General features: G+C 44.5%; 1 protein-coding gene across 3 annotated transcripts in view; it reads right to left on the reverse strand.

The window, feature by feature from the left end:
• The window catches only part of Slc16a12 (solute carrier family 16 member 12), a 69,143-nt gene extending 49,349 nt beyond the window's left edge, over positions 1 to 19,794 (reverse strand). For all 3 annotated transcript variants that reach the window (XM_050158838.1, XM_050158853.1, XM_050158847.1), the window contains exon 1: positions 19,575 to 19,794. The gene's annotated coding sequence lies outside the window, so the exon portion shown is untranslated. The remainder of the gene's footprint in view (positions 1 to 19,574) is intronic.
• Positions 19,795 to 20,313: the final 519 nt, after the last annotated feature.

The raw sequence follows: 20,313 nt of genomic DNA on the forward strand, positions 1-20,313 counted from the left end.
TCTGAATAAGATATGCACCCTCCAAAACTCATTAACACTTAGTCCTTTCTTTGAGGTCTTAAGGGGGCAGAAACCTACTTTGACTACAGTGTTCATAGGTAGAGCCTTGGAGCAGGTATTAGGATTCAGTAAAGCCGTTGGGACAGGTTGCCTGTGAACACTGATGAAGGCTTGTGAATGCCGGTGGCATTCCACGGGGATGAGCAGGGTGCACCTGTCATGCTGTCTCTCTCTCCGTATGATAATTGCACTGCCTCAGAAATCTGCCAGCAAGGCCTTCAACCAAAAGCAGCCCCCTGACCCTGGATCAGAAACATGAGCCGACATCACGGTCTTTCCCTTGAGGGTTACTCGGTCTGTGCTCGGTCTGTGTAATAAGCAACAGAGGAAACAGGAACACAAACAGATCTTAGACGTAAATTAGAACAAATCTGTCTTTACACAGAGATAATCGGGAAACTCTGGTAGTAGAGCTGGACTAGATCCCAAGAGAGCTGGGATTCAGAAGCTGTTGTTTGCCTCTACGAGGCTCAAGTGCTAAGGACTTGGAACCCAGTGCTACAGTGTTGGTAGTTACAGCCATCATGATGTGGGGTCTGGTAGAAGATAATTAGGTTATGAAGCACTCACTGCCTTCATAAGGGGTTAATTTTCATATCATGGGAGTTGTAGCCTATCAGACCACATAAGTTATTACAGGAGAGGTTGCTCCAAAATGAGGCCTCCACACACACTTGGCCTCTTAAATGTTTCTTCTTCCCTTGCCCTTCTGCTCTATCGTAGTACAGCCTGAGGTACCCTATCAGACCCTACCGTCATCCCATTTCCTCTAGAAATCTCCCAGTCCTGGGGATTTTGTTTCAATAAGACATGGTATGTACACCTGGAGCGTGGAGCATGACTGGCCACTGAAATCCTTAAGAACAGGGTTTGTCAGCCTTCCATTAAAGGCACCTCAGAGTCTGAAATCTACCCTTCTGGCAAGTGTCTATTGGTCCAGGCCCTGCACACTTTCAGAAGCAAGGTGCCCTTAGGGTTCATGGAAGAGGAAGACTCAGATGTCAGCAGACCTTGTTTCTAAGGGGGGCTTGGGGAAAGCTGTAGGGAAATCGAGGAAAATCTAGCCAGAAGCTAAAACACACAGAGCAGGCATCACTAAAGTCAAAAGAGACAGGCGGGACCCCCCCCCCCCCCCCGAGAAGGAGGGCAGCTCTCACTGTCTGCTCAGGCTGTCCGGAAGTGCTCAACAGCAGACCTTCCTCTCCACTGCTCTGGGGGCTGGAAACCTGAACTGGGAGGACCAGCATGGGGACTCTGCTGAGGGCTCCCATCCCAGCTTGCTGTCTCCACATGCTCACGTCTCCTCAGCCCATGCACTTGTTCAGAGGAAAGAGATATTTCTCTTCCTCTTCTCATAAGAACAGCATGCCTTTAATCCCAGCACTTGGGAGGCAGAGACAGGCGGATCTCTGTGAATTCGAAGCCAGCCTGCTCTACAGACTGAGTTTCAGAACAGTCCCAAAGCTACAGAAAAACCTTGTCTCGAAAAGCACCTCCCCCCCCAAAAAAAAAGAAAAGAAAAAAAGAAGAGAAAAGAACGAAAGAAAAAAAACATTAGTCTTATTTCTCATGTCTCCACTCACACTCCATGACCTTGTCTAAACAGAATCACTTCCCAAAGGCCCCCTCCAAATATCATCACATTGTGAAGCAGTAAACAAAACTGCAGAAAGACATTGGCCTGGATCAACTAACTCAGCCCTAGTCCCAGCCAGTCAAAGCAAAACTGGTCCTTACATTCCACATCCGTAAGCAAAACTAAGTTGTTTGTGTGATTTTTTTTTCTTTCTTTTCCTTTTCTTTTTTTTTCTTTCTTTCTTTCTTTAGCTCACACAAGGGAATCCCTTCGGCTTTGATAAGTACACATTAAATAATTCTGAGCCAGGCATGCATACTTGTAGTCCCAACATTTGGACACCGAAGCAGGAGGACTTGAGTTTGGACTCAGCCTGGACTACAATGCAGATATTGCCTGGAAAAAGTCAGGAACTGGTCCAGACCTCAGTGGTAGAGCATGTGAATAGTTTGTGAGAGACTCTGTGTTTAATCCTGCATTCAAATAAACAAACATACAAATAAGTAACTTTGAAACAACCAATTTACTCTTTGCTCTGATTCTACTTTCTTAAGCCCCTTTCTGATCAGACATTCTATTTTATAGAATGAGATGCTGTCTGATTCTACAGTCACAAATGAATCCAATTAAGATCATTTAAATCTAAAGCCAATTAAGTCACTTAAATTTGTTGTCATTTTGACTTTTGACAGTGGGTAAGACTTAAACAGAAGATTCCAGAGACAACTCACAACAGTGTCCACTGAGCTTCATAGAGATGTAAAGACCTGGACTGGGTGTTTGGCCCAGTAGAAGCTTGGCAGCAGTTTCAAAGGATGGGAGCACATGAATAGCCCAAGGGTGTTTCTGTAGGGATGGGGGGTGCGTGGGGAGCCCAAGGGCATTACTGTAGCATATACGATTTCTAGGCCTCCCACCTCTCTCCAGTGAGAAATTCCCCCACACTAAGGAGTGAGTCCTTGGTCTGGCAGAATTCATGATCTCCAGGTACACATCTGATGAAGCTCTTGACACGGGAGCCCACATGACAAATATCCATGCCCTTACCACTCACAGTTATGTTAGAAACCTGAAAACCTTCCAGGGCATGGCAGACTAAAGCAGGAGTACCAGAGACAGCAAGTCTATACCAGCCACCTCTCTCAACACTGATCAATATGGCCTCCCTCTGCAACTCAGCAGAAGCCCCCGTCATTGAAAAAGAAGATAAGTAAGGACACCCGTGTTCTGTGTCCCCCATTTTCCTTAAAGGACCTCAAGGAAGTATATGGCTTCTTGTTCCACACTCCCAGCCTTGTAATTATAATGACCCCACCAGTGCCCTGCTGTAGAAAACCCTCCTTGGACACCTGAAACGTTAGGCCTCCTCAGTTTCCGTTCTCTGCTTACACACCACAGTGTCACAGAGTACAGTACTCTCTTTCCAGCTGCCTCATGTCCTGGTCATGCTTTGTGGTCCATGTCACTGCGCTCCGTCCTGGCAGGTGTGGCCCTATTCTTTTCTCTTTCTATTGACATACCTAATACATTGGGTATTTAAAACAGGTGTCACATTATATGCAGTGTGGTCCCAACTAGGATTTTTTTTTAAAAAAAAATCTATTTAGGGAGCTGCGATGATAGCTCAGTAAGTAAAATGTTGGCCTTACAAGCAGGAGAGAATAATTTGGTCTCTAGAACCCACTTTCTTTCATTTTAATTTTATTATTTTTTTATTGAGCTCTACCTTTTTCTCTGCTCCCCTCCCTTCTTCTCTGCTCCCCTTCAACTCTCTCCCATGGTCCCTATGCTCCCAATTTACTCAGGAGATCTTGTCTTTTTCTACTTCCAATGTAGATTAGATCTATATATGTCTCTCTTAGGGGCCTCATTATTGTCTAGGTAGAACCCACTTTATTTTTTTTAATTTATTTATTTATTTATTAAAGATTTCTGTCTCTTCCCCACCGCCGCCTCCCCTTTCCCTCCCCCTCCCCCAAACAAAACCCCCCCCCCTCGTCAGCCCAAAAAGCAATCAGGGTTCTCTGCCCTGTGGGAAGTCCAAGGACCACCCACCTCCATCCAGGTCTAGTAAGGTTAGAACCCACTTTAAAACAACAACAAAAAGCTCTCAGTGGGGAGGTGAAGACAGTTGGACTCCTGGGGCTTAAAGGCCAGCTAACCTAGGCCACTCCAGCAATTCCCACGCCATGAGAGGCCCTGCCTCAAAAAAAAAAAAAAAAAGGTGGAAAGCATTGAGGAAAGACATAAAACTAGTACTCCACAGCTTTCTTTCTTAACAGAACTCATTGACAAGAAAGGAGCCCTAAGCAGGAGGCACTGAGCAGAGGAGGCTTTCCTCTGAGCTCACATGTATGTGCACACACATGCACCTGCACATACACAAATGTGCTCACATAAACACACAGACATACACACAATACACATGCACATGCACACACGCACACACACAGAGAATTACATAGGAAAAGTGACAGGTCCTATCTCTGATTTTTCCATTGCTACACAGCTTTATCGTCACCATTTCTTGGTGTGGGCCTGTAGGAAGAATTAGTGAGGCACACTGGGAGTTGCTTAAAGGATTCTATGAGACACCAACGCAAGCAAACAAAAGTCTTTCCCCCTCCACCACAGCTCCAAAACGAACATCCCGTATTCGTACTGTGTCAGCCAAAACTTGGACTCTCCCACTCCATGTTTCCCATAACATTACTCATGAATTGTTTCAGGATATAGCAAGAGTCCGGCGTGAGAGCCAGAGCAATGAAGGGAAAGCAGATGTGTCTGTGAGGCAAACCTCCAGGGGGTCTGCGAGCAGAGGCCAGAGCCCCAGAAGGAACTCACAGTAAGGGAAGGGTGAGTCGAGATGCTCAATTTTAGCTTCTCCCAAGAACTGGAAGGATTAATGGGAAGGAGTTGATATGGACTGTTCCTTTAAAGTCTAAAATAGCTGAGCCACTAAAAAAAAAAAAACACAAAACATTTTTATTATAAACACAAGGGAGATGGGGGTAGGTTAGATGGTATCAGAACAACTCAAGTTTTCTGGAAATATTTTTGATCCCAGGAATATAAAACACTATAGGAAGAGAAAATGCATAGTCCAACAATGATACTATAAATGCAAGATGTTCATCATTTAAAGTCACTCATGGACCAATTAATCATCGAGACAGAAGAAAAAAAAAAAGGTAAGCACTTTGACCTAGCTGTTCTTATAAGACTATCGTAAGAATATAAACCAAACCTGGAATGGATTTCTCATCATTATGGCACTTAAAGCAAGGCAATAGGCAACAACAAAACAACTCTGTTCTTTATTACCGAACTTCATACCTCCCTGATGGCTCCTCTGCCACTAAATCTAACTCCGGAGACTCTTCTTTGCAAATTCAAAGAGAGGAGAAACACACAGCAGGGAGGGTAAACCACAAGCCCTCAACCCAAGACAGAGAAATACAGGCATCTAAGAAGTTCTGCGAATGGCAGAAACAGTCTTCTCCGGAGAAAAGCACACCAACTGGGTATCCAATACCCAATGACACATATACACACACAAGTCACATTATATGGACTGAAGAGGTTGTATTTATATATTTAGGTATATACAGAAAGAGAGGAAAGGGAGAGGAAATGGCAAATAAACTATCATCTCAAAAAAATTAAAAATTAATAAAAAGAAACAGACAAATATTTAATTGTTTGTAAATTTCTCTTCTATTCCAAAAACAGAAAGAATGAAAAAAGCTCATATTTGAGGAAATTAAAGTAACAATGCAAAGAAAAGTGTCAAATGTTTAAAAGCATTCACACTGATATACACACAGATACACATGCATATATATATACAGATATACATACATATATACTCATACACATCTACTATATACATACATGCATCACTTATATACAACACACACACAAATACACACACTCATACATATATACACATACATACACAAAACACATATACACTCATATAATACAAACACATGCAAACAAAAGCTCATATATACTCATACATACATACATATACTCAATGACATGCACACATAAACAAGGCTGACTGAACCACATGCTCCTGTCTTTGAACTTATCTCTATCATGGGCTTTGAGGGACTAAAACCACTCAAAATGGCTATTCAAGAATTATGGTAGCCAGGAATGACACATAACTTTAGTCACAGCACGTGAGAGATCAAGGAAGGATGACCATAAGCTCACAGACAGCCTGGGCTACTTACCATGACCCTGTATCAGAAAGGGGAAAAATTATGGACTCTTGTGTGTTCTATAGGTATGGGCTCTCTTAAGGAATAGTGACCCAATTCATACCAAGGACTTGAGTAAAATATTGCCTGAAGCTTCCATGGAAAGTTTCTTCTCGGCTGTGGAGACAGTGAAGACATGGTCTCTATGCATGCACTAGAAATATCCTTCACACTGTCGCAGGCAGCTCCGGTATATGGAAGAATAAAATCAGTATGCTTTGGAGAAGAGCCTACAAATGACTGGCCCAGACCTTCTCCTGGGTTTCCCAACACGTGAGGGAATGGAAGCTAGGCCAAGCCCAGATTCCTGTTGCTTGTATCCCCAAACATCCCACCTGACAAACTTTCTGTTCATGTCTGTGTCACCGTCTGTACCTCCATGTCAGCTCCACGCAGGGCTGTGCATACTTCACTCAGACCCAATTCTCGGAATCCCACTTGGGCAGAAAGGGACACCGTGGTATGTCCAGCTGCGCAGCTGGAACACATACTGCTGATTTCCCACCACGTGGCTAACTATAGAAGCCGAGGACAGCACACTGTGGGACACTGAAGCTTCTGGCCCTTCTCCCATGACCCCTGCCTCCTGCATGTCATAACAGCTGCACAGCTGGAAAGCTGGACGGTCTTCAGCTGCCTCACTACCCAGGGAGTGTCCTGATACACATCTTGAGGAGAAAAAAGTAGGGAAGGAGGGGGCACGGTCTCCTCTTAGAGCAGTGATGTTTGACTAAAGCACCCCACGTTACCTGGGAAATGTGTTGTGTGGCCAGTCCAGGTCTTCTCCAAAGACTAGAGTCCAAGGCGCAAGCTACTGAACTATTATTCTTCAACAAGAGGCTAGCTAATCTGCACATCTTTCCTGAGAACCATTGCAAAACGGAATTGCAGTAGTCTTCAGTACAGACCAGCCTTCAGGACTACCAAGAATCATCTACCAGTGACGCCGAGAGACTACTTATCTCCCATACTATATGTCTGAGGTCACAGCCTAACTGTGTCCCATAAGATTTCCCTGCAGCCCTTCTCAGCCATGCATTGGTAAGCCACACTGTCAAGGTGTTGTCAGAGGCAGCAACCCTTCTGAAACCTAGGGCTGTTGTGCACATGAGAATAGCCTATTCTTTGCAGTTCTCAGACTATGCAATTCCCCTCGTACTTGAGCTTCAAATCCCTTAAATTCATAAGCCCCTTTCCTACTGCTCTGGCCCCTCCCATCCTATTAGCTGGTCCTGTTCTCTCTTTCTTCTCCTTAGAGGCTAAACTTCAAGGTGAACCCCTCCCATCACTCTTGCTGTCACGTGCTGCTTGTCCCAGTGCTGTGACAAAATACCTAACCTAACAACTTAACGTAGGACAGACTCATTTTGGCTTTCAGCATCACAGCATACAGTCCACTGTGGCGGGAAAGGACAGCAGCAGGAGCGAGAGGCAGCTCGTCACACTGCATCCTCAGTCAGGAAGCAGGGATCCACGACTTGTGCTCACCTATCTTTCTCCTTGAACTCAGCTCAGGACTCCACGGAGTGTGTGTCTTCCAACCTTAATTATCCCAATCTCGATGATTTCTCACGGACACACCCAGAAATGTGTTGCCCTGGTGATTCTGAATTCCTGTAAGCTGACAATCAAGACTAATCCTCACACACTCACACACACACACACACACACACACACACACACACACACACACATGTACACGCAAATTGCCAACCCCTGATATGCCATCAATTAAAAGAGTCCCAACCTTTCTTCCCCTGTAACTGGTAAGACAAGTTTGGCCACCAGAAATCTCCCAGACTTTCAGATTCTGAATTGCAACATGAACCAATCACTGGGTGTTCTGACTCAGCAGCCGTACTACACCAATTTCTTACATGTTGTTGTTGTTGTTTCCTATCCTAATTGCAATTCATAATTTCAGCAGTGTAGACAGCAATGTGTCAGGAGTTATGCGTTCTGATCCTGCCACTCAGTAGCTATCCACTCTCAGACAGGTAGCTTAGCCTCTCTGTGTGTCACTGGCTTTAACTCAAAGTTAAGAAAATGATTCTTTCTTCACAAAGATGCTGTGAGAGTTTAACAAGTTACATATGCAAAATGACTTTTTAAAACATATTCTTTTTCTTTTTTTCTTTTTTTTTTTTGAGACAGGATTTCTCTGTGTATGAAGCCTTGACTATATTAGCACTCTATAGACCAGGCTGGCCTTGAACTCACAGAGATCTGCCTGCCTCTGCCTCCTAAATGCTGGGATTAAAGGCATGCACTACCACTTAGCTATAAAGTGATCTTTAACAATGCTTGGAGGCAAAAAGTGTCCAGAGCATGTCAGTTCCTATTCGGTATAAAGAATTGAGGCCTGTGGGATCTTCCTCCACTTCCTTTTCTTGGCTTATTCAGACCCACAGGCACTATTTTCTCTTGATGTTACAAAGCAAGATTTGACTTTTGATATTTTATCTCTTTTCTCTGTGCTCTGAGGTTGGACATGTTCCTGGAATTCATTAGGCTGCAAGTTCATGGGGGAGTCTGTCTTCTTACAGGCAGAAGCAAGGCAATAAGGATGGAGAGGCCAGAGCTGAGGAAGGCTCCCCTCTACCTCACCCACGTCTTTGGCTACCATTGGTTATCCTCTTCCCTTCTGGTCTCTTTTGTAGCTGTGCACAGTCTCTTCCTGCCCTTTCTCCCTCCCACCTCTGCAGAACATAGTCTTGGCTTCCTGACTCTTCTAAGTGACACCCAGGCTGTTTCTGGCTTCACCACCAATGACCCCCCATGGCCAACGGCAAACGTGTCATTCTTCACGAGTTGACATCTCTATAGTGCTGCACCATCTCTCTCCTTATTGAAGTGGCTCTCCTGAATTCCATGACAGGAGTCTCTCCTAGTTATCCTTCCTCTCTACAGAGCCCTGCCTCTTCCTTTCTTATGCTAAACTCTTTTCTTCTGGCCACTCATAATATGTTATATAACTTATAACATAGACAAATTCAACACCTAGCCACAAGTAAAGGAACTAAGTCTGTTTTCTGTTGCTATAACACACTACCATAAACTAAGAGAGTTATAAAGAAAGGAAGTCATGTTTCCCTCACAGTTCTGGTCCTAGGTCAAGGAGATGCATTTGGTGATGGTTTCCTTGATAACAGAGTCCTAAGACAATTTAGGGCATCATATGGTAAAAATAGAATATCAAAAGCAACCTAGCCAAACTAGAGTTATAGCAGACCCATTCTAGAGACAACCCACCCATCCATTAATCTATTAATTATATGATAAATTAATCACTTCATGAAGGTGGAACTCTAATCACTTCTTGGAGATTCCATGTGAATCACCCCTCTATATCTCATAGCAGAAGTGATTCCAGCATCGGCTTGAGGGACAAGCTGTATTCAAGCCAGAACAGGTACCATGACAACAAAGCTGGTTAAACAGGAACCACTGAAATTCTCCTCAAGAGGAATATCTATATCTATGTGTTCCTCACACAGACATGGCACACATCTACAGAGAATGCCCTTCAAAGTTCTGATCCAGTGACACTATAAATCAGATGCTGTCCCTGCCCTCATACTTGCCTCAGAGGAAAGAGGCAACATATGGATAGACAGTATTTAAAAAAAGAAGAAGAAGAAGTGTACTGGGCAGTGGTGGCACACACCTCTAATCCCAGCACTCAGGAGACAGAGGCGAGGCAAGTAAATCTCTGTGAGTTTAAGGGAAGTCTGGTCTGCAGAGTGAGTTCCAGGACAGACAAAGCTGTTAAAAAGAGAAACCCTGTCTCAAAAAAACCAAAAAAAAAAAAAAAAAAAAAAAAAAAAAAAAAAAAAGCTAAAAAAAAAAAAATGTAATGGCCAAGACATGGCCTGGCTGCAGTAGGGACACAGCCTTGTAATCCTCTTCCACTCTTTCTTGTGTTTTTCCCAGGTAATCAAAACCAGGCAAGTGATTTCACCTAATAGCGTTAGTACATGGTGCTCAAATTTTGACTTCCTTGGCAAATGCCTACCAGATATCTCTACTACATGCCCTGCAGAACACTGAGCCCCAAGAATATCAATATAAAGATAAAAGTTACTGTGAATCATTAACCTTATTTCCCCTCTGCCCAAGTTCAACAGACTTTTGGTTCATCACTCTGTTGGGCTTCTCTAAAAACCCTCACTCAGAGTTATCTGTCTGAAGCATAGGTTAATCTTATCATCTCTACATTGGCTAAGAAACTACCAAAGGAGTTGGGCATGGTGGCACATACCTTTAATCCCAGAACTCAGGAAGCAAAGGCAAGTGGACCTCTGTGGGTTATACATTGTGAGTTTCAAGACAGTACAGAGATCCTAGCACACACAAAAAAGGAGGAGGATGAAAAAGAGGAGGAGGGAAGGAAGGAAGGAAGGAAAGAAGGAAAGAAGGAAGGAGAAAAAAGAAAAAGAAAAGAAAAGAAACTACCAAAGCAAAATTGAAAGATGTTTTGATTATCCAATACCCTAAGCAGACTCCAGTCTGTTCTTTGGCTTTCCTGGGATCCTAGCTAGATGCCCCATACGCTAGCCCTACAACATCACTATGAAGAGGGATGCACTTTCACTGGGCATGAGCTTTTCCACCCCGGAACGATACCCCTCATGTCTAGAATATTTCCCTCTGAAAGCTACATGTCCTTAGGAGTTTGATCCACAAAGGCTATCTGAAATGCCTTGGGCCCTGAACCCCACACAAGGAAACTTTAGGCTCCTGAGTCAGGCAGGTTGCATAAGCTGAAAGTGTCCTAAGGTAGAACTGCCTTAGGGCCATCGGCCGGAGCACAGAGCCTAGAGCTCACTGGGTAGGCTGTAGGCATCTGCCTAGTGAGGCGGTAAGCTCATTAAGCTATGTGAACAGCTGGATCATAATGCTTTATCAGAAAGTTGAATTTTCACCTGAAATTTTTAGTGGGAACTTCATCTCTAATAAAATTAGAATGTCAAGGTGTCTGAATCTTATCTCCCTGAATGCAGAAGACAAAGATGCCAATGAAAAGAAACAAGAGAAGAAAGAAATGTAAGGGACTTAATTTTGGCACAGTGGTCAGTCCCTCATCACTGGGACACTGAACTCCTGGGTAAGCTGCTTTGGGCAAGTGTCTTATTGATGGCATTTATTCTTTACCTTGGGAATTTGGCTTTTTTCTAAAATAAGCATAGATTTTTCTCTTATTTCTGTTTTTGAGACAGAGTCTCACTATGGTGCCCTAGCTGATCTGGAACTTACCACGAAGACCAGGATAGCCCCCAAACTCATGGAGATCTGCCTTTCTCTGCTTCCTGAGTGCTAAAATTAAAGGGACATGCCACCATGCCCAAGTCATTGTTCTTAAGTTTTTAAATTAATGCAGTGGTGCCTGATGACCCTTTCAAGCAGGTGGCCAGCACAGATATGTTTGGGTCAATGAAACACAACAATTCCCAGACACACAGAGAGTGGGGATTTATCCCAGGGCCACGTGGGACTATGCCCCAAACCCAGCAGACATCATTCTATAAGGTAGAATTAAAAAACAGGGGGGCAATGATGAACCATACTACTATTTAACATCATTTTATGAGAAAGCTGAAATACCACAGTGTCCGTGCCCATGGCTGAATCTACCATCCCACACCTCCATAAACATTAAGAAGGGGTCCTAGAGATTTTTGCAGATTTTAGGGTTTTTCAGAGAAATCTCCTTGCCTTCTTCTTGCCTTTGCCACCATCATGCTACCGTCTGAGTTGGGGGTGGGGAGAAAAGAAAAGAAATCAAAAAGGAAAAGAGTGCTCCTAGGTATGGTGAAGGAGTAAAAGGGAGAGCATAGGCAGAGGCAGGGACATCTGGGAGAGTCCAAGGTAGACATGATCCTGAGCCATGTGAGAGAAGGAAGGGGAAAGGCGAGGGGTGAGAGGGGTACCAGGCGCAGCAGCCAGGAGACCCAAAAGGAAGTAGACAAAAGCCAAGGTAAGCAAAATGGCTGGATTATATAGGAAAGGACAGCTGGGGGAAGGGCAGCCCAGCCTGTAGGCTGGAGAATTTAGGGATGGGGTATGCCAGGCAGGACAGCTCTGCAACATGTAGAAACCAAGGGATGCAGGGAAAACCTGGTAGCCAGGTATGCCTTGATTTGTTAAGTAGGCACCTCAGCCGTTTGTCAGGGTTTAAGACTTAACATTGTCCATCTATACACACATTAATATACATAATCAAACTCTTTTTTACAGCTACATACACATATATGTGAGAAAATAAAATAGTAAAAGGTGAATCGAATGTGGTGACTTGGGTTTGCAATCCTTGCACTGAAGAGATTGAAATATGAGAATTGCCACAGTTTGAGGCTAACCAGGGCTACACAGGGAGTTCTAGGGTATCCTCGACTACAGAGCAAGACCTTGTCTCAAAACTTAAAATTAAAAGTGAGCTTTATTGACCAAACTTTTGCATCAAGCTAACATGAGGACAGAGAAAGACACTCAGTTTAGCCTAGCTCAGCCAGTCTTAATTTGATAGAAAACCCCATAGACAAGGTGAGGGGGGGGAAGAAGGGGAGAGGAAGAAATATCTGACAGGTAGTTTAGAAGAAACAACTGTTACAAAGGTCAAATTATTAGTCTCAAAATTATACCCATGTGAAAAAACAATTACCAAAGCCACACAAAAGAAGGCTGACCAATTAACTGGTTGGCAAATCATGGCTATATAGTTTGGTTGGTGCTGTGCTTGAATGCCGATTGCTCTGCCCCACCCCACAAAGTTCATGGGGCTCAATGTGGCAATATTAAGAGGAGGCAGAACCGCTAGTAGGTGGACCTAATGGAAGGTACATAGGTCACCGGGAGCCCTTGGACAGGACTGCTGCTGGTCTTTGTGAAGTGAGTTAGCTCCTGAAGAGTGGTCTAGCCTGCCCCCTTCTCTAGCTTCCTTCCTGTATCCCTATGTGACCTGTCCCTCCTGCATGCAGTCCCACCATACAACCATCCAGAACGATGCTATGCAGTCAGGCAGACCTTACCAGAAGCCAAACGGACAATGTCTCCTAATCAACTGTCAACTGAGTAAACCCTTTGTTCCTTACAAAGTATCCAGCTTCGGTCATTTTAGAGCAAGAGAAAAGTGGACTGGGATAGTGAATCTGTTGTTCTGACCTTCTGTAAAAATAAGCTTAATGAATTTCCCAGCAGAGGAAAAGCCTTTCACCACTGAGCAAGGCTTCCCACATACTGAAAAGGCACTGAATAATTCAAATAAATTTTTTAAGAAAAATGTTTAATTTTTATCAGACATGTTTAAAAGATACCCCAGAAAAGACATACTTAGAAAATACTGTAGCAACTATTTGCCTCAATATTTTTTTCTGAAAAGGTATAAGATTATTAAATATATAGATCAATGATCCTCAATCCTGGCTACATACAATCCTTATATAGGAATTCCATAAACTCCTGATATCCTTACCTTACCCCAGACCTACTTACTGGGAAGATTTTTAGGGCGGGACATTCATATTTTTGTCCCTTCTGGGTGAGTTTAGTGTGGAGACAGCACTGAGAACCACTGACCTGGAGACTTGAGTCAGCACAGATGATATAAAGACGTTGAGAGTCAACCAGAACAAGCCACTCTAAGAGCAGTTAAGGCTGTGAGTTTGAAGTTCCCATTGGTAAAAACTGAATAATGACAGTTAAGACCAGGCTTGATAGCCGTCTACCAGAAGCTCTCTTTCTGGGATTGTTGAGAGAGCAAGTTTGCACATCTTGGTGGGTTCCTTCATGTGCCACAAGGCGACTGTTTCGAAGTTTCAGATTTAGAGAGCAGGAATCGCCATTTCGAGTAATACAGCTGGTTTCAATAGATAAATATGATCTCATTTCCATGGAAATATTTCACCAAGTGAAGCAGAGTTGCTAAAGCAATGCTAGTTGTTCCTGAAATAAGTAACTGCACTCTTAGATTGTGATATGTCAAATCATCCAGGAAATGCCGAACGGTTCTCAAGAATATATCCAAGAATTCCGGCATAGGAAGGTCTAGGGTGGTAAGTTCTAGGGGTTTTTTCCTTCATGAATTTGCTTCTCTGAACTTCTGAAGTCACGCACTGTGTATCTCTTGTACCTTACTTCTTTCACCTAGTGTTTTCACGGACCATGAACTGATATCTTTTTTTTTTTAAATATAATTTTTTTATTGAAAAAAAAAAGATTTCCGCCTCCTCCCCGCCTCCCATTTCCCTCCCCGTGTGCCTAACTTTCTTGGGCTATCATAACCTGGTTGTTGAGCATCCCCACAGAGGTCTAGGAGTTAAAAGTTTAATCTCTAAAGTACGGGAAGGCGGTACAGGCCTTGAGAAGTGGGGTCTCAGAGAGTATCTTTAGGTTGAGGGCTGGAGATGGGCGCTGAAGAGCACTATGGCATATTCTTCCCTTCCTTGATTTTGACTTCTATAAAGTGAACGGCTTTCTTTGCCATGTATTTTCAGCCAACGACCACGCAAACGCATACACACTAAGACACACATCAATGGGTCTACTCCATCTTGGACTATAATCTCCAAAACATGTAATCCAAACTAAGCCTTTCTCTTGCTGAGTTAATTATCTGAGGTAGTGCATTATAACACAATGAAGGCGGGTAACCGTAGGCCCATAGAGCAACCAGCTTATTTCATGGCAACAGTGCTCGTCATCTAACACTGACATTAAATTAGTCTAGGAAATATTTGATTTAATCACAAATTTATAGTATCAAATGCAGCTGGCATATACACAGGGCTAAGAGTAAAGAACACTGTTAGCATGTACATAAACTATAAAGAGCATAACATACCAGCTTACGACAATGATATTCTGAAGTAATCCCAATACCTCGAGTAACAATCAGTTTATATTTCCAATGAAAAGGAGAACAATGCTAGCCCAACGAGTTGATTTAGTGTTAGTCAACTCCATTACCCAGGGCAGAGAAGGAGTACACAGCAGAGTACAGTCGTGATGTGTTTGCGGTGACAAACACCCTTAATTCTAGCATTTCAGGTGAATTCCTGTGAAGTCAGTCTTGTCTATATATAATATTCTAGGCGTGAAACCTTGCCTCAAAAAAAGCAAAAACGAAAACAGTAAGTGATCTTATACATGTCGCTATAACACCATCGGTCCTTCTATGCAACTCCCTGCTATGTCTGGAAAACAGGGATTCATTGCAGCCATCCACCACCTCTGGCTCCTCCATTCTTTCTGCTCCCTCTTCTGCCTCTTCTGAGAGGTTCTAGGAGCCTCTGGAGAAGAGGTATAGCATAGATATCCCATTTGGGGCTGAGTACTGTACAAGCTCAAGCTGACGGAATTCCAACATGAAGGGGAGATGCTGACATGAAGCACCCACTCCTAGTTGAAAACCTACTGGTAACTGGTAGCCGTCAGGAGGAAGAGCATTGGTTTTCTCTAATGGTATGACCCCAGGTAGACTGACTACCTCCCATGCCAGTGGATGGTTGCATACTCAAGACCATATAGATGATAGCACAAATTGCACTCCATAGAATACGGGAAGAGAGAGAAAGAACATAAAGTTGGGAGATGATGGAATAGGGAATGGATCTGGGAGAAGTGGGGAGAGAGGTGACTGTAATCAAACTATAATGCATGGGATTCTCAAATTAATTTTTTTTTTTTTTTTGGTTTTTCGAGACAGGGTTTCTCTGTGGTTTTGGAGCCCGTCCTGGAACTAGCTCTTGTAGACCAGGCTGGTCTCAAACTCACAGAGATCCGCCTGTCTCTGCCTCCCAAGTGCTGGGATTAAAGGCGTGCGCCACTACCGCCCGGCTTCAAATTAATTTTTTTAAGTAGAAGAAACAAGGAGGACTAAGGGCGGTTCAGTCATAGAGTGCTTGTACAGCAAAAGGGCTTGGGGTTCAATCTCCCCGGGGTACTACAAAACAAACAACACGAAACTTCACCATGCCAGTCATCTTTCAAGGAGAAGCCCAGATACATCCACTATAAAGTCTCTCCAACCTTTACCTCCTCAAAGCCCACACACTCTCTCCTCCCTTTACCGTCTCAAACTGCCTCTTACCGTAGCACTAATATTCCTTCAGTCTTTTCTTCCAGGCCAGGCTGAAGCCACACACGTCAACTTTCAGCTGTGTACTCTGTCTTTACGGCCCATCCTGCCACCAGGACAGTACAACCTTTACACAAATGATTACCAAATAGTCCGATAAATATATGTTAAATCAACAGGTTAATATGTCTATAGAATACAGCATTCTATAGCACTGCAACAATTCCCTCCCCCAGACCATCTATGACGGAGAAAAATGTAAGTAGATACAGAAAACAGCCAGGCATGGTGGCATAAATTTTTTATAATCCTTGCACTTGAGAATCGGGAAAGGCAGATCTGAATGAGCTTGAGGCCAGCCTGGTCTACATAGTAAGCGCCAGGCTAGCCAGGGCTACATAGTGAGAAGAGAGAGAATTGATCTAGCAAACGGCAGAAATTAAGAACTTACCTATTTCATAAAAATCACTTTTAAATAGTGTACTATTAGATAATGAGACTTCCTGATAGCCTTTGATAGAGATCAACTTAAAAAAAACAGAAACAAAGGGGGCAGGAGAAAGGGCTCAGCGGGTAAAGCTTTTACCACTCAAACATGAGACTCAAGATCTGGAATCGCCAGCCCCAGGTATGTGGGCAACCCCTGTCTGTAACCACAATGATGGGAAGGGAAGTGGAGACAAACAGATGCCTGGGCCTTGCTGGCCAGCTAGACTAGCCAAGCTCCAAGTCATGTAAGTAACCCTGACTCAAGGAAATGAATCAGTCAATCAATCAATCAATCAATCAATAAGGTAAAGAACAGAGTGAGGGAAACATTCTGATATCAATCTCTGGCGTCCACTCACAGCTGCATAGGCAAGCCCACCTGTACAAATATATACCTCACACACACACATACACACTAGAACATCGAACCTTTCTGTGCTCAAATTCTCCAACATCTTCAACTGTGATTTGTTTTTCCCTCAAATTAAATTTTACTGCAGCAATGGGTGAGTTTTTAGCTAGGCATGAAAGATACCCACTCTCAAGAAAATAGTTCCCAGTTTGGCAACTTTTAAAAGAAAATCAAAAGATTAAATCAAGAATACAAAAGCAGCCCAAAAACTGCAATGAACACTTAGTGGGGAGGGGTAAATGACCAAAAACCTGCCAAGTTCGTTTAGAGAAGTCATTATTAAAAATAGCAAACATGCCTGAGCTTGCAAACTGTGCTGTTTGCAGAAAATGCAACTGAGAGAATTAGGGAATGCCTTAAGCAGGAATGTGTGTAATTCAAAGAGAAATACTAACCATGGTGACAGGTTTACCAAAAAGTCATGTGACTGTGTAGCCAAAGTCAGTTCAAAAACATCAAAGTCACTTGGAGAGCTGATCATGTGACTGCAAGATCAACAAGATGATTGGCTAAGAAGACGGACATAACTTTCGTATTTGTTTCTCTTCTGAACATAAAACTGAAATTCTCTTCTACCTGGCAAACTAAAACTCCAGGAACAATGTTAATAAATGAATTCCAAGTTGAGCTCTTCAGAGCCAAAGTCCTTTGTTTTGGTCACTGGCACCCACCAAACACTCAGAAGAGCACTAAGTATACAGTTGGCACTCAATCAATTCCTGTTACATTGAACCACATTGAAAAATATGCAGTATGCTGCAATGGTATCAGCTAAGTCAGTCCACAATTTTAAAATTTTAGCCATGACTTCTGTCCCAGATCATTGTATTTCTCAGGACAAACCTCCGGGCCACATCTCTTGCAACAGCTCAGCATGCAAGTCACTCCCATCATGTCCTCATCACTGGCCAGAGGGACACAGAATCAGGACTCCAAGAAGCAGTGTTCAAGCTTCCTCCTACCCACCTTGATTATTTTCCTTCTTCTGGGAATGAATCTGAGCAATATCAGCATACTCATCTTGATAAGCAAAGGATTTAAACATTGCTTATAATTAGGGATCCTTCCTTGTTTTCGGCTTTCCATCTTTTTTTCCTCCCTTCCTACCATCTTTCCTTTCTTTGCTCTTTGAAACAGGTTCTTCCTAGGTAGCCTTCACTAGCCTGAGAGTCACTATGCAGCTCAGGCTGACTTTGAACTCCCAATGATCTTCTGCCTCCATCCCTGGTGTGCTGGAATTACTGAGTGTACCATCATACCAGACTTAAGGAATCCTACTGTTAACACACGACAAAGCAGTTTGGCTAAATCAAACTCTCATATATTTCAGTACCCTTCCAGTTTAAAAAGAGATGAGTAAAAAGCAAGAACAGGAAAATGATATGCTTGGGCCATTCTATTCATGGGGCAGGGACGGGGAGCCTGCTGTTAAAGACCTAGAGGCAAAGAGCTTTGAAACCTGATCTGAAAATGAGAACATCTAAATTTCAACGTTGGTCTCATCTACACAGCTACGCTATGAGTTTTGCCAACTCTTGCAGACATGGATCTGAGCTTCCCAAGATGTTTAAGTTAACGATTTGAATCTAGTATAGTAGATTCTCTAAAACTCCTTTCAATTCTAAGATCGTGTAAGTATTAAGTGATTGAGTCCAGCCACTCAGTAACTGATCCATACTTTCCAGTCCTAGCTGGGCATCATGAGTGCCTAGGACACCGTAAGCCCTAAATTAGTGTAACTTTGGAGGGAAGACAAATTGCACAGCCAGCAGCTGCAGATTTCAAAAGCGAGTGAGCTCAGATACCTGTAGCCACAGGGTCTTCCTGAACTTGGCAAGCCTGAAGATTCTTCCCTCTGGGCTAGCTCAGCAGGGCGGCCGGAATGCCCACAAAGCTCTCAGCAAAGCTGGGACGAGCTAACCAAAGGCCAGACAAAAAAGCAAGCCGAGTGGTTCGGAATGCTGAATCGCCAATTTGCACTAGACCAGTGATTCTCGATCTTCCTAATGCTGCCACCCTTCCATACAATTCCTCATATTGTGGTGACGCCCAACCATAAAATTATTTTTTGTCGTTACTTCATAACTGTAATTTCGGAGACAGCGGCTTGCCAAAGGGGTCGTGACCCACAGATTGAGAACTGCTTGCTGCTTTGGGCTAAGGCGCGACTGGAGAAATTTCAAACGTGAAAGACTGGTGTTTTGAATAGACCAATTACCGGTAATAAACATTAGGGGAGTGGAGTAGGGCTAAAAGGCAAGAACACCCGACAATCAAGGGGATAAGGCGGTCTGTCTTGCCTGGGAAATGTGCACCTGGAAACCGCAGAACACAGATCAAAGCCACTCTCTCCAGCCACCTGCCCAGAAACTCAGCGGGACACCTCAGGACACAGGACGAGTGGGCACGTGTTTCCTTTCCAAACCCAACAGGTGGCCAGATTTAGGATCTAGACACAGCTGCGCGCTGGGACAGACGTTAGAACGGAGCGCCGGAGTCCTTCCCGAGGTCTAGGTCCAACCCTGCCACCCAACCCGAATGCCGTGCCACCTGCTCTACCGAATCGGAAAGCGGGAAGAGCCAGAGCAGAGCCTTCCACACCGGGACAGCGTCGGGACTAGGCGCGCGCTCCGCAGCTCTCTACCGGGTGCCCGCCCGCCCGCCCGCATCCCGGGGCCCGCGGGTCCTCACCTCCCGGGGACAACTGCAGCGCTGGCGGCGGCGAGCCCACATGCCCCCTGCGCGGCGGCCCCTTCCCCGGCCCCAGGCGTCTGGTGGCGGCCGAGGGGCGGGGAGCGCATTGGGCGGAGGCGCCTCAGGGGCCGGGGCGGCGGGCAGCGCCTGCCGGACACTGTCGCTGGAGTGATCCCACTGCCCCGCCCCCGAGAAGCCAGGCTCTCAGCCACGCCAGCCCCAGGGTGACTCTGCCCAGTCGGGGAAGAAGCATTGTTCCGGGATTCGCTCGGCGCTGGGGGCTTGGCCACGGGTGAGGGGCGCGGGGAGGAGGGGCACCTCCAGGTTATGCAATGCTCCGGCCCAGTAGCGAGCCGACTTTCCTCATGTAGGGCTCTCTCCCGAACAGACTGGGATGCCTCGAACCCACACTAAAGGAGGAGGCTGGGTGTTCTCAAAAAGAACGTTTACCAGAAGGGTCAAAGAGCAGAAGGTACACAAAGTCTCCTGCATCCGCATCTGGCAGGGAAGGGGACCCTGCCACCCAGCAGGTCAGACCGTTTCACTGATCAGTCGGTTACTAGCATCCTCAGGACCTGAGTTCAACTCGCCCGCAAAGCCCACGACTTTAGGAGATCAACTTAACTCTGAGTCGCAGCTTCATCTATGAAATAAAAGCAACCTTTGCTTCACTCTTTTTCTGAGAGGAAGATTGAGGTGCAGGTGCCAGGTGCAATAACAGTCCGGGGTAACGCCT

This window comes from Alexandromys fortis, unplaced genomic scaffold (assembly GCF_014885135.2).
Source record: "Alexandromys fortis isolate MF-2015 unplaced genomic scaffold, M_Fortis_MF-2015_v1.1 scaffold_10, whole genome shotgun sequence".
NCBI lineage: Eukaryota > Metazoa > Chordata > Mammalia > Rodentia > Cricetidae > Alexandromys > Alexandromys fortis.